This window comes from Carcharhinus amblyrhynchos, chromosome 2, assembly GCF_965287045.1.
Source record: "Carcharhinus amblyrhynchos chromosome 2, sCarAmb.v2.hapA, whole genome shotgun sequence".
Taxonomy (NCBI): domain Eukaryota; kingdom Metazoa; phylum Chordata; class Chondrichthyes; order Carcharhiniformes; family Carcharhinidae; genus Carcharhinus; species Carcharhinus amblyrhynchos.
Genome location: NC_137325.1, coordinates 16,971,622 through 16,985,992, shown reverse-complemented (window position 1 = coordinate 16,985,992; position 14,371 = coordinate 16,971,622). Strand labels below are relative to the sequence as shown.

At 43.7% G+C, this 14,371-nt stretch overlaps 1 non-coding gene across 1 annotated transcript; it reads right to left on the bottom strand.

Moving 5' to 3' along the window:
• Window positions 1-11,200: 11,200 nt before the first annotated feature.
• On the bottom strand, window positions 11,201-11,408 carry LOC145362044 (small nucleolar RNA U3). The gene has a single exon (XR_013889921.1). It is a non-coding gene; the product is annotated as a small nucleolar RNA U3 (small nucleolar RNA).
• Window positions 11,409-14,371: the final 2,963 nt, after the last annotated feature.

The following is a 14,371-nucleotide window of genomic DNA, read 5'->3' as shown; positions in this document are numbered from 1 at the left end:
AAATTTCAGGCCATTATTTTGAGAGAGGTTGACAGGATGTTTGTAATGTTTTTAATACAGGACAGACATAGCCTAAGAAATGCCACAGCTTTTGCACCGATGGACTATGAGTTACACCCTCCGTGGAGTATCTAAAGAGATACTTCTACCAGAATTTCCTGGGTCATCTACCAGAACTAGAGGGCACAGCCTCAAAAACTGCAGCAGGCTACGGTGCAGAGGGACCTCAGGGTCCTTGTGCATGAGTCGCAAAAACCCAGCTTGCAGGTGCAGCAGGTGGTCAGGAAGGCTAATGGGATGCTGGCCTTCATAGCGAGGGGGATTGAATATAAAAGTAGGGAGGTCTTGCTGCAGCTGTATAGGGCATTGGTGAGGCCGCAGCTGGAGTACTGTGTGCAGTTTTGGTCGCTGCACTTACGCAAGGATATTTTGGCCTTGGAGGGAGTGCAGAGGAGGTTTACTAGGCTGATGCCGGAGTTGAGGGGGTTGAACTATGAGGAGAGGCTGAATAAACTAGGCTTGTACTCGTTAGAGTTTAGAAGAATGAGGGGAGATCTCATTGAGACATATAAGATGATGAATGGGATGGATAGGATAAAGGTGGAGAGACTCTTCCCGCTCAAAAAAGACAGTAGGACTAGGGGGCACAGCCTCAAGATAAAGGGGAGGTGGTTTAGAACGGAGTTGAGGAGGAACTTCTTCACTCAAAGGGTGGTGAATCTCTGGAATTCTCTGCCCGTTGAAGTGGTGGAGGCTGCCTCGCTAAATATTTTTAAGAAGCGGGTTGATGGGTTCTTGATAAGAGAGGGGATTAAGGGTTATGGGGAGAGGGTGGGAAAGTGGAACTGAGCCACAACAGATCAGCCATGATCTTATTGAATGGCGGGGCAGGCTCGAAGGGCTAGATGGCCTACTCCTGCTCCTATTTCTTATGTTCTTATGTTCTTAAATAAGGGGGGTGCAGTTTAGAACAGAGTTGTGGAGGAACTTCTTCTCTCAGAGGATGGTGAATCTCTGGAATTTTCTGCCCATTGAAGTGGTGGAGGCTACCTCGTTGAATATGTTTAAGTCACAGGTAGATAGATTTCTGATCGATAAGGGAATTAAGGGTTATGGGGAGAAAGCGGGAAAGTGGAACTGATCTACTTCAGATCAGCCATGATCTTATCGAATGTGAGGCAGGCTCGGAGGGCTAGATGGCCTACTCCTGCTCCTATTTCTTATGTTCTTATGTTCTTATCTCATTAGCATACATTTTGGAGGTGTAATGGGAATAAACCTCATGTGAAATTAGAGTGCAGCCTTTAATAAGTCAGTTTGGCAGGAGCTGGCTGGGAGGGCAGCAGCAAGTTAAAGAATGGTGCATGGTTCAGTGACTTCTACATCAACATGCTTGATGGATCTCTCATAGATGCTTTTGTGTCACTTTGCAGGAAATGTCTTTACACAGGAAAGTTTGGCAGGCAAAGGAGGCAGAAGGCATGACAGAGGAGGCACAGGGCACGGAGTCTGAGCTCAAACCTGGCTGTTTGAATGTGAAAAAGAGAGAGAAAAAGGGAGAGAGTGCTAGATGTGCAAAATCACTGGAGTTTAGAAGAGCGAGAAGGGATCTCACCAGAACTTATAAAATTTTAACAGAGTTCTACAGGGTCGATTCAGAAAGAATGTCCCCAATGGTGGGGGAAGTCTAGAACTAGGGGTCATAGTTTGAGGAGAAGGGGTAAACCTTTTAGAACTGAGTTGAGAAGAAATTTCTTCACCCAGAGGCTGGAGAATGTGAAGAATTCACTCCCACAGAAAGTAGCTAAGGCCAAAATTGTATGATTTCAAGAAGAAATTAGATATAGCTCTTGGGGCTGAGGGGGGAAGGGGAGGAATCAGGATATTGAATTTGATGATCAGCCATGATCAAAATGAATGGTGCAGCAGGCTCGAAGGGCCGAATGGCCCACTCCTGTTTCTAGTTTCTATGTTTCTAAAGTCAACACTCACACCATGTAGAGGGAGGGGGCATTGACATGAATACCAACGCATTGCATATACATTGACAGAGAAGTGGGGGTGGGTGGTACAGGTGTAGTAGACACACTAACTCATCGCTCGGCTACCTCTATCATCTAACAACACTAACTTTCAGTAAAAAATCTTTTAACTGTGTTACTATAGTATTCTTGGTATTGTTTAATTTGTGCAGAAAAAATAATGAACCTGCAGAAATATATAAAACAGTTCAGTGGAACACATTTAACTGTGGCTACATCTTGCATGAGGCGACACAGGAGATTAAATCATGTGATGTTGCATCACTTCCTGTGATAATCTGTACTATCTGATTAGCATATTAATAGATAGAATTAACCCATTATGTGACATTTCCCACTAAATCTCTAATTTCTCTAAAGATCAAGCAAATCACAACTTTAAGACCACCTTCTTATTTTCTTCTCCGAGGTCCTATTTATTATGTATGAGGTCTAATATGGACTAATAAAAGACCATGAGGTAAGTGAAAGTAAACTCACTGGAATTGTGTATTAACATATCTATTTTCCAGCACAAGACCAGGGTGGATCTTGTGTCCCAGGTCACCTGATCTGTTCTCTTAAAGGGGCATACCCCAAAATACATAACACTCTTCTTTCCTCCTTTCTTCTTACAAGAACAGATGCTGTGCCAGTTTTCCCGAAACAGTCCTCTGGAGGGGATTGGGCATTTAAGTCCTGTGAGTGGTCCTTCAGACTCAGCTGGGCAAAAGGGATACTGTTAGATGCTTAAGATTCACCAATCAGATTTTCACCTGGATTGGTGGATGAATGCTGCATCTTCGGCCTGTTAGATTTGGAAGGTGACTCCTATCGCAGGGCAGGAGGTGGCTTCTGTTTGGCAACTGGTGAAGGTCTGTACTGCCTTCCTGTATTGGATGAGATAGGTCTGTGACCACTTGTCCATGTCAAGTTTGGTCTTGAGGTTTTATACATTGTGACATTTGTTAAAGTTCCACATCCTACTAGAACAATACTTGTCCTCTTTCTGTCTCATGTTGTCCAAGTCATCAGCCTATACTTGTGGCATGGGTGTATGTAATAAAATTGGGAGTTGAGTTCTCAGTCTTCTTACCATGTAGAGTTCACACTGTGCTGGACTACTTTGGAGCAGAACTGAAAACCATGATCATATTGAATGGTAGAGCAGGCTCAACGGGCTGAATAGCCTACTCCTGCTTCCATGTTTCTATAGCTCAGAAGTACAGGTAGGATGTCACTGTTCTTCAGCAACGCTTTCACTCTATGGATCCTCTTTTAGCATCACGATAGGCCTTAGAGTATCAGGGTGAGCTGGTAGTATGGACAAATCCATACGACATCATGAACTCTGTAAATTATTCATTAGAAATCTGAGTCCATTGTCTAAGATTACAAGGTATGAGATTCCATGCGTTGCAAATATCTTCTTCTGCAACGTTTCCTGACTCAGCTTGTCTCCTCAGTTGGATTGACCTTGTTAAGGTTTGATCATCTCTTGACAATGCATCATTTAACACAACCATGATGATTCAGTCTCTGATTCAAGTTTACAGTTTTCTGCAGGTCTGTTGAGATAATTTATAAATGCATCCACACTCCCCAACAATGGTACTTTTTGCCAGCTTGAAGAATATATCAAGCACCTTTGATTACTTCCTCGTATATGGTTTTCTTCCTCTTTGGCATCCTGTGTGACCAAGATATTGTCTGCACAGTCACCAATTGCATATAAGGGTGTACTGACCTGCTCACTGCTCGCTTTCACAGTGGGGCCCAATCTGGTTCAATAACGAGCAAATCCCGATACCAATTCAGCTATGTTTCTGCTTAGTGGAAACCTGTAACTTTCTGAAAATTTCCAACAATGTTAGCACATTCTTTACAACCACTTTTTTCACTTGCTGTCACCATATAATATCCTTGGTATTTTGTAAATAATATAGGATATATAAGTCTGCAGAGGTATTTAAAATTGGAGCATAATTGGACCACCTCTCACTGCTGTGGTTGCATCTTCCATGAGGCTGCACAAGAGAGAAAATCATGTCAGGTTGTATCGTTTCCTGCAGTGATGTACAGCGGCATCTGATTAACATATTAAGCAGTTAAAACTCATCCATAATCACAGTTACAATCACTGACCTTGCTTAATTTTACTCAGTCTTGCTGCATGACAAAGTTAGGCATGATCTTGCAAAAGACAGGTCATCGGAGGGGACACATCCAACCTGAAACATTTGTCACCCCACCATGAAACCAAGGTCTGCTCAAAGAGTGAGAGGGGTGAACACCGTCAGGCTGATTCACAGGATTTGTGAGCTATTATTTTAGGGGATTCAGTGATTAACTAAAAGTGCCTCAATATCAAGGCTGTAAGAGCTCTAACTTGTAATGACTTAGAATCATAGAATCCCTACAGTGCAGAAGGAGGCCATTTGGCCCATTGAACCTGCACTGACACCAATCCCACTCAAGCTCTATCCCCCCAAAACCCCATGTATTTACCCTGCTAAACTCCCCAACACTAATGGTCAATTTAGCATGGCCAATCAATCTAACCCGCACATCTTTCAACTGTAGGAGAAAGCTGGAGCACCCAGAGGAAACCCACGCAGACATGGGGAGAACATGCAGACTCCACAGAGACAGTGACTCGAGGCCGGAATTGAACCCAGGTCCCTGGCGCTGTGAGACAGCTCTGTGCCACCGTGCCACCATTCCATAAAATAACTATGGTGTACTTTAACACATGAGGAAGCCGGTGGAGTCGTTCTTTAAGAGAATCACTCCAGCGCACTGTTGAACAGTGAAGCTGGACAAAACATCAAGCTGTCCATTTTTGCTGCAACAGTCTTTCATAGTAATCTTAGAATCCTACAGTGCAGAAGGAGACAGTAACCCAAGCTGGGAATTGAACCCAGGTCTCTGGCGCTGTGAGGCAGCAGTGCTAACCACTGTGCCATCGTGCCTCCCACTTTCATTTACCCCCCGGTGAATTGTTGCAGAGAAAGCTTGAAGCGCAGTCAGAGCATCGCTGGGCACTGCAGCTTCTGCACTGTTCCTCACCGGTGGCAGCAGCACACTGCTTGGCAACTTCAGTGGAAATGATAAACAGCTGCAGCCAAATTGTTGGTCGAACTTGTGTGTTGTCAGTGAGCTGCTCTAAGCACGCAATCGATGGTTGTACAAGGTTCAAGGAGTACAACAATCAATCGCATACATCGTCCCACTCCTCGAGCACAGAGCAATTCTTCACAAGACTCCAATTAAGATACCACAAGCATTAATAAAGCACCTCAGCAGCCAGCCTCAGAAACCACAAGCAGCCAATTTGTTTGTTCCTCACTGCGTGAACAATATTGTAAAGTTGCGGATTGTAAGAGTCCAGTTCTGCTGACGGTTTAAATTATGACAAGTTCAACATTAATTCAAGTGGAATCACGTGAGAAGATTTTGGTGCTTCTGAACAACAGCTTATTGGCATTTTGGCACAGTGGATAGCACTGCTGCCTCACAGTGCCAGGGACCCAGGTTTGATTCCCGGCTCAGGCCTCTGTCTGCGTGGAGTCATTTCAAAGACTGCCTGATTACTTCCTCCATCATCACGTCCAAAGTGGGAATGTTCACGAATGATTGCATAATGTTCAGCAGCAGTCATGACTCCTCAAATACTGAAGCAGTCCATATCCAAATGCAGCAAGATCTGAGCAATATTCAGGCGTGGATCGATTAGTGGCAAGTGATATTTGTGCCACACAAGTGCCAGGCAATGGCCACCCCAAAAACAGAGAATCTATTCATCTCCCTTGGAGAATCAATGGCATTACTATCACTGAATCTTCCACTCCCAACATTCGGAGCGTTACGATTGATCAGAAACTGAGCTGGGCCAGCCATATAAATACTGTGGCTACAAGAACAAGTCAGAGGTTGGAGATTCTGCATCAAGTGACTGATCTCCTAATCCCGTCCTAAGCCTGTCCACCATCTAAAAGCCACAATTCAGGAGTGTGATGAATTACTCTCAATTTGACCCTCGTGTTATGGGACTAGTAAGGTAAATACATGGGCTTACTGAGGTCACGGGGATAGGGTCTGGACGGAATTGTTGTTGGCGCAGACTCGGCGAGCCGAGTGGCCTCCTTCTGTACTGTAGGGTTTCTATGATTATGTGTTCTTTCAGACAATGATTCCAAATCAGCAACAACTCACTAGAAAGGAATTCTCTAATTTTATCCCTAATTCTTCTATCAATTATCATCTGTGTTCCTTTTTATTATTTCTTTTTATTCATTTGTGGAACATGGGCATTGCTGGCTGGCCAGCATTTATTGCCCATGCTTAATTACCCTTGGAGAGCTGTTGAGAGTCAACCACATTGCTGTGGGCCTGGAGTCAGATGTAGGCCAGACCACGTACAAATGGCAGATTTGCTTCCCTCATGGATATTAGTGAATCAGATGGGCTTTTCCGACAATTGACAATGGTTTCACAGTCATCAGTAGGTTCTTAATTCCAGAGATTTGTTCTTATTGTTCCACCATCTGCCATGGTGGGATTTGAACCCGGATCCACAGGACATTGGCTGATTTTCTGGATTAATAGTCTAGCGATAATACTACTAGGCCATCGCCTTCCCTTCCCCGCGGTCTACTAATATTACTATTTTACTGGTCACGCCCTCACTGATTTCCCTCAGCCAGAAGTCTTTCATGGCTGGTACTTTAAGAGTTGAACGCTTTCTTCCAGGGTTCTGCCGGGATTTGATGGACTGCCATCGCTGACTGCTAGGAGCTCTCGCCAAGAATAGGGAGGATGATTGGTTCTCCCAGTCTTCCCACAGGAGCAGATGTTTGGGTCAACTGGCATATGGGAGAGGTGGAGTTGGTCAATTGGACGGTGTGTTTCACAGGGCTGCACTGGTATCTCCCCACGCCATCCCCAACCCAACCCATTCTACACCCCCTCCGTCCCAACTCCCCCACAAACTCCAGTGAGAAAGAATTTTTTAACTTGTGCCTTCTCATGTTTTTGAGCAAAAAATACATCTCAATCTTAAACCCTATAATGTTGCAACAATGCCAGCATGTTAATTGCAATAAGAAGGCCCCTGGTATTTAAACCACTCTGCTACTTAAGAAAGGAGACAGAGGGAAATCAAGGAAATATTAGCCTTAAGATGGTTGTCTGGGATGGAGCTTTTGAACAAAGAATAGAGATTGGATATGCTTGGGCTGGTTTCTGTAGAACAGAGAGGGAGGATTGAGGTGTATAGATTATAAGGGGTGTGGACAGGATGGATAGGAAGCAGCTGTTCCCCTTAGTTGAAGGGTCAACAATGAGGATGCATCAATAAATCAATCAGATCATGAATGATCGTTCCCTGGTCTAAAACCCACCTCCCCACCTGTTCCCATATCCCTTTGTCTATTAGAAATAATATTATTTTCTTCTTGAACCAATTCAACAATTCAGACTCCACTTGCTATGGGTTTCCACAAAATCACCACACTCTACGAGAAGTAGTTCTTCTCCATCTCAGTGTTAATTCTACCAACTCTCAACCTATACCCGTGACCTCTTGTTCGAGAAATCCAAAAGATGTGTGGATTAGATTGATTGACCATGCTAAATTGCCCCTTAGTGTCAGAGGGACTAACTAGGATAAATGCATGGGGTTATGAGGATAGAGCCTGGGTGGGATTGTGGTCAGTGAAGACTCAATGGGCTGAATGGCCTCCTTCTGTACTGTAGGATTCCATGATAGAACATAGAACATTACAGCGCAGAACAGGCCCTTCGGCCCACGATGTTGCGCCGACCAGTTAAAAAACAATGACCCTCTAACCTAAACCAAACCCTTTCCATCCATAAACCTATCCACGGATCTCTTAAATGCCCCCAAACTAGGCGCATTTACAACTGCAGCAGGCAGGGCATTCCAATCCCTCACCACCCTCTGGGTAAAGAACCTACCCCTGACATCCGTCCTATAACTACCACCCCTTAATTTAAAGCTATGCCCCCTCGTGCTAGCTTTCTCCATCCGAGGAAAAAGGCTATCACTGTCCACCCTATCCAAACCTCTAATCATCTTATATGTTTCAATAAGGTCCCCTCTTAGCCGCCTTCTTTCTAACGAAAACAACCTCAGATCCCTCAGTCTCTCCTCATAGGACCTCCCCTCCATACCAGGCAACATCCTGGTAAACCTCCTCTGCACCCTCTCCAAAGCCTCCACATCCTTCCTATAATGTGGGGACCAGAACTGCACACAATACTCCAAGTGCGGACGCACCAGAGTTTTGTACAGTTGCAACATGACGCTGCGGCTCCTAAATTCAATCCCCCTACCAATAAACGCCAAGACACCGTATGCCTTCCTAACAACCCTATCTACTTGATTCCCAACTTTCAGGGATCTATGTACACATACACCTAGATCCCTCTGTTCATCCACACTATTCAGAGTCCTACCGTTAGCCTTATACTCTACACATCCATTATTACTGCCAAAGTGAATTACCTCACACTTTTCCGTATTAAACTCCATCCTCCACCTCTCGGCCCAGCTCTGCAACTTGTCCAAGTCTCCCTGTAGACTAAGACACCCTTCCTCACTATCAACCACACCTCCGACTTTGGTGTCATCAGCAAATTTACTAATCCACTCAGCTATACCCTCATCCAGATCATTTATAAAAATTACAAACAGCAGTGGCCCCAAAACAGATCCTTGAGGCACACCACTCGTAACTGAACTCCATGTCAAATACTTACCATCAACCACCACCCTCTGTCTCCTATCCACCAGCCAATTCCTAATCCAATTTCTTAAATCACCCTCAATCCCATACATCTGCAATTTCTGCAGAAGGCTTCCATGGTGATATCCTATGATATTCTATGACTGCCCCATGAGACGAAACAGTACAAAGATGCGCAGGTAAGGTGAATTAGCATGTTGAATTGCCCCATTGTATCCCAAGATGTGTAGGTTAGGGGGATTAAAGGGTAAAATACCTGGGGTTACAGGAATAGGACCTGGATAGGATGATCTCTCAGAAAGTCGATGCAGACTCAATGAGCCAAATAGCCACGTTCTTCACTATGGAGATTACATGATAGTCGTAAATAGTGGACTGGGTGCATGATTTCAAAGTAAGGTAACTAAGAACTGGCCCAAACTTCAGAAAACCTCATTCACACTGAAGCCTTATGTCAGGGTAAGACAGAAATGAAGCTTGACTTCCCTGATGAAGACACACCCATTTGGTAACTGCAAGAGGCTATATGGCCCTTTCTGCATCTTATGTTCCTGAGTATTGCAAATCTCCTTGAAAGTATTGGGAAGAGAACTGTCACAATATTATGACATTTTGATATATTATAATGTTTAAACTTTCTGATCACCATAATAATCTGCTTTTGTTCATATTGTGATGACTGCTAATTAACCAGGAAAGAAACCTTTTGACATTGTTGAACACATAATCTTCCCTTTTCCAATTTAAGTCAAAAGGTTACTTGTGTTTTTTTTTACAAAAACAGCACTGTAACAGCGAACAATAAGACATTTATGACATGAGGACAAATATAGTTTGAAATAATCTTCTTGCAGAATTGTTGGGTTGGATTTCACAATCACCCCACTGGCCATGCTTTCAGCGGGTGGGCAGGTAAACAGAGAAACAGAAACTAGAAGCTGGAGTAGGTCATTCAGCTCTTCAAACCTATCCTGCCATTCATTTTGATCATGGCTGCTCATCGAATTCAATATCCTGATCCTCTCCTTACCCCCACATCCCTTGATCCCTTTAGCCCCACGAGTTACATTTAATTTCTTCTTGAAATGACACAACATTTTGGCCTCAATTATTTTCTGTGGCAATGATTTCCACAGATTCATTACTCTCTGAATGATGAAATTGCTCCAGTTCTAAAAGGTGCACACCTTATCCTCAAACTATGAACCCCTAGTTCTGGACTCAACCACCATTGGGAACATAAAATAAAGTACATGAGCCCACCACCTTCCTGCCCACTTCCAATCCAGCCCCCATTATTAGGGGACTTGGTAAAGAGCCCACTAGCCAGCCTGCAGTGAGGCCTGTTGAGAACCTTAACTGGCTAAAGCCTTCAATCCACCTCCAACGCCATACTATGCTGTGCGGTGCTCGGTGAGTGACAGTTTCACAAATTCATCACCCTCTGCAAAAAGTAGTTCCTCCTCATCTCAGTTTAAAATCTAGTGCCTTTCCATGTGACCTCCTTTTCACGATGACCCCAAAAGCGGAAACAATCTAAAGGTATGCAGATTAGGTGGAATGGCCATGCTGAATTGCGTCTTCGTATTCCAAGATATGGAGGTTAGGGGAATTAATAGATAAGTACCTGGGGATTACAGGAATAGGATCTGGGTGGGATACTCTGTCAGAGAGTTGACTGCTTTTTCAACACTGCAAGAAATTACAAAAGGTTGTGAACGTAGCCCAATCCATCACACAAACCAGCCTCCCATCCAAAGACTTTGTCTACACTTACCACTGCCGTTGAAGATTATGTATGGATTACAAGGATCTCACTCTCTGATTTTCAATATCTAGTTCTACATGACAGCCTGCTTTTTTTGACAAAACAGAAAATAAAAAGCGGGCTAGATTATTCAGAGGGGGCCTTGTGCACATTAGGGGCACCCTTCCCCTCCTGAAGTACCCCTCTTGATCACCAAAACCTGCACTCTACAACCCTCACCAACCAACCCCAACTCAACCACCAACTCCTCTGGGTGCCCGATCTTTCCATGCCCAAAATTCTAGACTTACCTGAGTCCAGGTTCTCCAGGATCCAATCAGACTGGCAGGCAGCTCCAGAGGGTGGAACCTCCTTGAACTGAGGGACAAAAGTCTCATCACTGCTTGTTTTGGTCACTGGCAGTATGTTATTTCTGCTAAGCGGCTTTTTATTAAGTCAGTCGGACTGCCTTCGCAATGAGGGGGGAGGGCTGCGAGCAATACACCCTTCTGTAAAATTCACCTCATTACTCGAAATAAATTCTTTCAAACTATCCGTTATTTGAGAAGCTTTCATGATTTTTAGGTGACCAGATCACCAACAACCTGTCCTGATTCCCCCCATGCTGATGCTATAGTTAAAGGCCACCAATGTCTCTACTTTCTCAGACTGTGTTCTCCACCTCGCTACAAGAGGGAGAAGGAACACTCATCAATGACACTGAGCAGTTGCCGGAAGCAACACTCAATGGCAGCTTCCTGCTCAGAAGAGAATTCTACAAATCCTCCTCATGGATTGTGAGACCACACACTTTAGAAACACATTTCTCTAGGAAAACATTATAGAAATGATCCCTAAGAGTATTTCTCAGAAGGCTAAGGAAATTTGGCATGTCAGCTATGACTGTCACCAACTTTTACAGATGCACCATAGAAAACAATCTTTCTGTTTGTATCACAGCTTGGTATGGTCCTGCTAAGCTCAACACTGCAAGAAACTACAAAAGGTTGTGAATATAGTCCAATGCATCACACAAACCAGCCTCCCATCCATTAACTTTGTCTACACTTCCCACTGCCATTGATGATTACGTACAGATTATAAGGATCTCACTCTCTGATTTTCAATATCTAGTTCTACATGACAGGCCTCTAATTTCTTAGATGGTTTTGATGCTTTAAGTTGAAGCAAGGGTCTTGTAATGTAACCAGAGTCTCAGCAAACTGTGGAGTTTTTTGTAGTTGCATTTCTACAATGTTGGTTCTCAGGTGAATTTGAAGTTGGAACATATTACTGGTGTCTTTTTCTCTGTTGGGATCTCCCACTTGTGAGGTACTGCTGCCGATTACCTTGGCTGCTTCAAATATTTGCAACATCTTTGATGTTTTAGGTCTAATTGTCCAGTAACGCTCCTATGGTGGGCGGGACGGGAACATTTTGCTCTCTGCATTGTCATTTGAGAGTTTGAAACCGTCACTGTCTTTGCTTTTGATTGACTCATTCAATTCACTACCATCTTTTTGGATCAGCCTGGAATGCTCTTTTTGTCCCCTCTGGAGAGGTGAGTCATTTCAATCAACAAAAGAGATCAGATGATTTTGGACAGCCATTATTTTAAGTCCTTTTTGTCCAGTTTTAAAATATACAAGTATTGACCCCAAACCAATGGAACTGAGATGAGGAGGAATTTCTTCAGCCAGAGGGTGGTGAATCTATGGAAATCATTTCTACAGAAGGCTGTGGAGGCCAGGCCATTGAGTGTTTTTAAGACAGAGGTAGATAGGATCTTGATCAGTAAAGGGGATCAAATTTTATGCGGAGAAAGGCAGGAGAATGGGATTGAGAAATTTATCAGACACAATTGAATGGTGGAGCAGACTCGATGGGTCTCATGGGCTAATTTTGCTCCTTTATCTTATGGTATTATGGTCCCAAGTCCATAATATACTGTGCCTTGACATGATAAACTAAAAAACAATCCGTGACCATTCTGATTCCACCCCTCCACCTCCTCAGTCCCCTTTGTATACAGTTGTATAATAAAAGTTAGCAAACCAGAGAATCATTCAATATTATTAACTTACCTATGCAATAGTGTCCATGGTGCCAACTCTATTTGTAGGTGAGCCTCTTGGAACTATTAACTATTCTTTGTACCTGCACATTGACCTGAACTTCCTGCCATTTGATTTTAACTATCTGCACTGACATTGTCTTGTCTAATACTTGTCCAATGTCTAATTATCCTTTTATCATTCATTTGTTTGTTTTCCTTTCTTCAGGTGAATTATTTGGTGTTTTTTTTTCCTTCCTTTCCATCTTGACCTTTGCCCAATTTGCTCAGTCTTTCTTTCTGTCTGGTTTGTGTGTCTTTACTGTTAATTAAACAATTGTACGTGCTTTGTGATTAACCAGACCCAGTAGGAATGAGAATCGGGCTTTATCCAAAGCTCCCCTGCAATATGTTTTTGTTCTTGTAATGCATATTTAGCAAATTGTCTGCAAAATTATAATGCTCCTGTTATTATTAACCCGAGGCAAGCCAACTCAATTGTAAACATTCCCATGGGACAGCCTGTGTTATAAACATTTATATTTCCCTCTTTTCTACCATACTCTTCCCCTAAAGGTATTGACTGCTCACCGCTGCCTAACGCCATGATCTTTGCGTGCTCTCCGCCATTCCACATCAGAGGGGCAGCACAGAGGTTAGCACTGCTGTCTCACAGCACCAGGGACCCTGGTTCGATTCCTGGCTTGGGTCATTGTCTGTGTGGAGTCTGCATGTTCTCCCTGTGTCTGTGTGAGTTTCCTCTGGATGTTCTGGTTGTCTCCCACAATCTATGCTATGCTAAATTTTCCCCCGGTGTACCCGAACAGGCACCAGAGTGTGGTGTCTAGGGGATTTTCACAGTAACTTCATTGCAGTGTTAATATAAGCCTAGTTGTGACACTAATAAGTAAACTAAAAATACTTCAGAGATCACTTGTACTGGCAAACTAGATGGAGGGTGGTAGAGGCAGGTTGCCTTTAAAAAGTACCTGGATGAGTACTTGGCATATCATAACATTCAGGGCTATGCTTTAAGTGCTGACAGATGGGATTAGGAGAGAGGTCAGGTGTTTCTGATGTGCAGACTTGATGGGCCAAAGGGCCTCTTGTGCTCTGTATGTTTTTTTTTTATTCATTCATAGGACATGTCCATCGCTGGCTGATCAGCATTTATTGCCCATCTCTAGTTGCCCTTGAGAAAGTAGTGGTGAGCCACCTTCTTGAATCAGTGCAGTTCATGTGCTTGGGTCTTTGTTGACACTTTTGTCACGATTGATACAACTGAGAGGCTTGCTAAGCCATTCCAGAGGGCAGTTGAGAGTCAAACATATTGCTGTGACTCTGTGGTGTCACATGTAGGCTAGACTAGGTAAGTTCAGCAGATTCCCTTCTGACATCAGTGAACCAGATGGGTTTTTCCAACAATGGTTTCGCAGTCATCGTGAGACTCTTAATTCCAGATTAAAAAAAAAATGAATTCAAATTCCACCATCCGCAGGATTCGAACTTAGGTCCCCAGAACGTTAGCTGAGTTTCTGGATTAATCATCTTGCAATAACACCACTAGGCCATCACCTCTCCAAGTTTATGATTTAGTGAAAATCTTGACAGGTTAGTTCATCTTAAACAGCAATGCTGCCATCACCATCAATGCGCAGGATTGCTGGGCAGGATTTTACAGCCTCGCTCGGGCAAGACTACAATTCCCCGCCCAAGGTTAATGGAGATTTCCTTGTCGGGCACTCACCCATGCTGATTCTGTGGCGGGCAAGGTGGTATA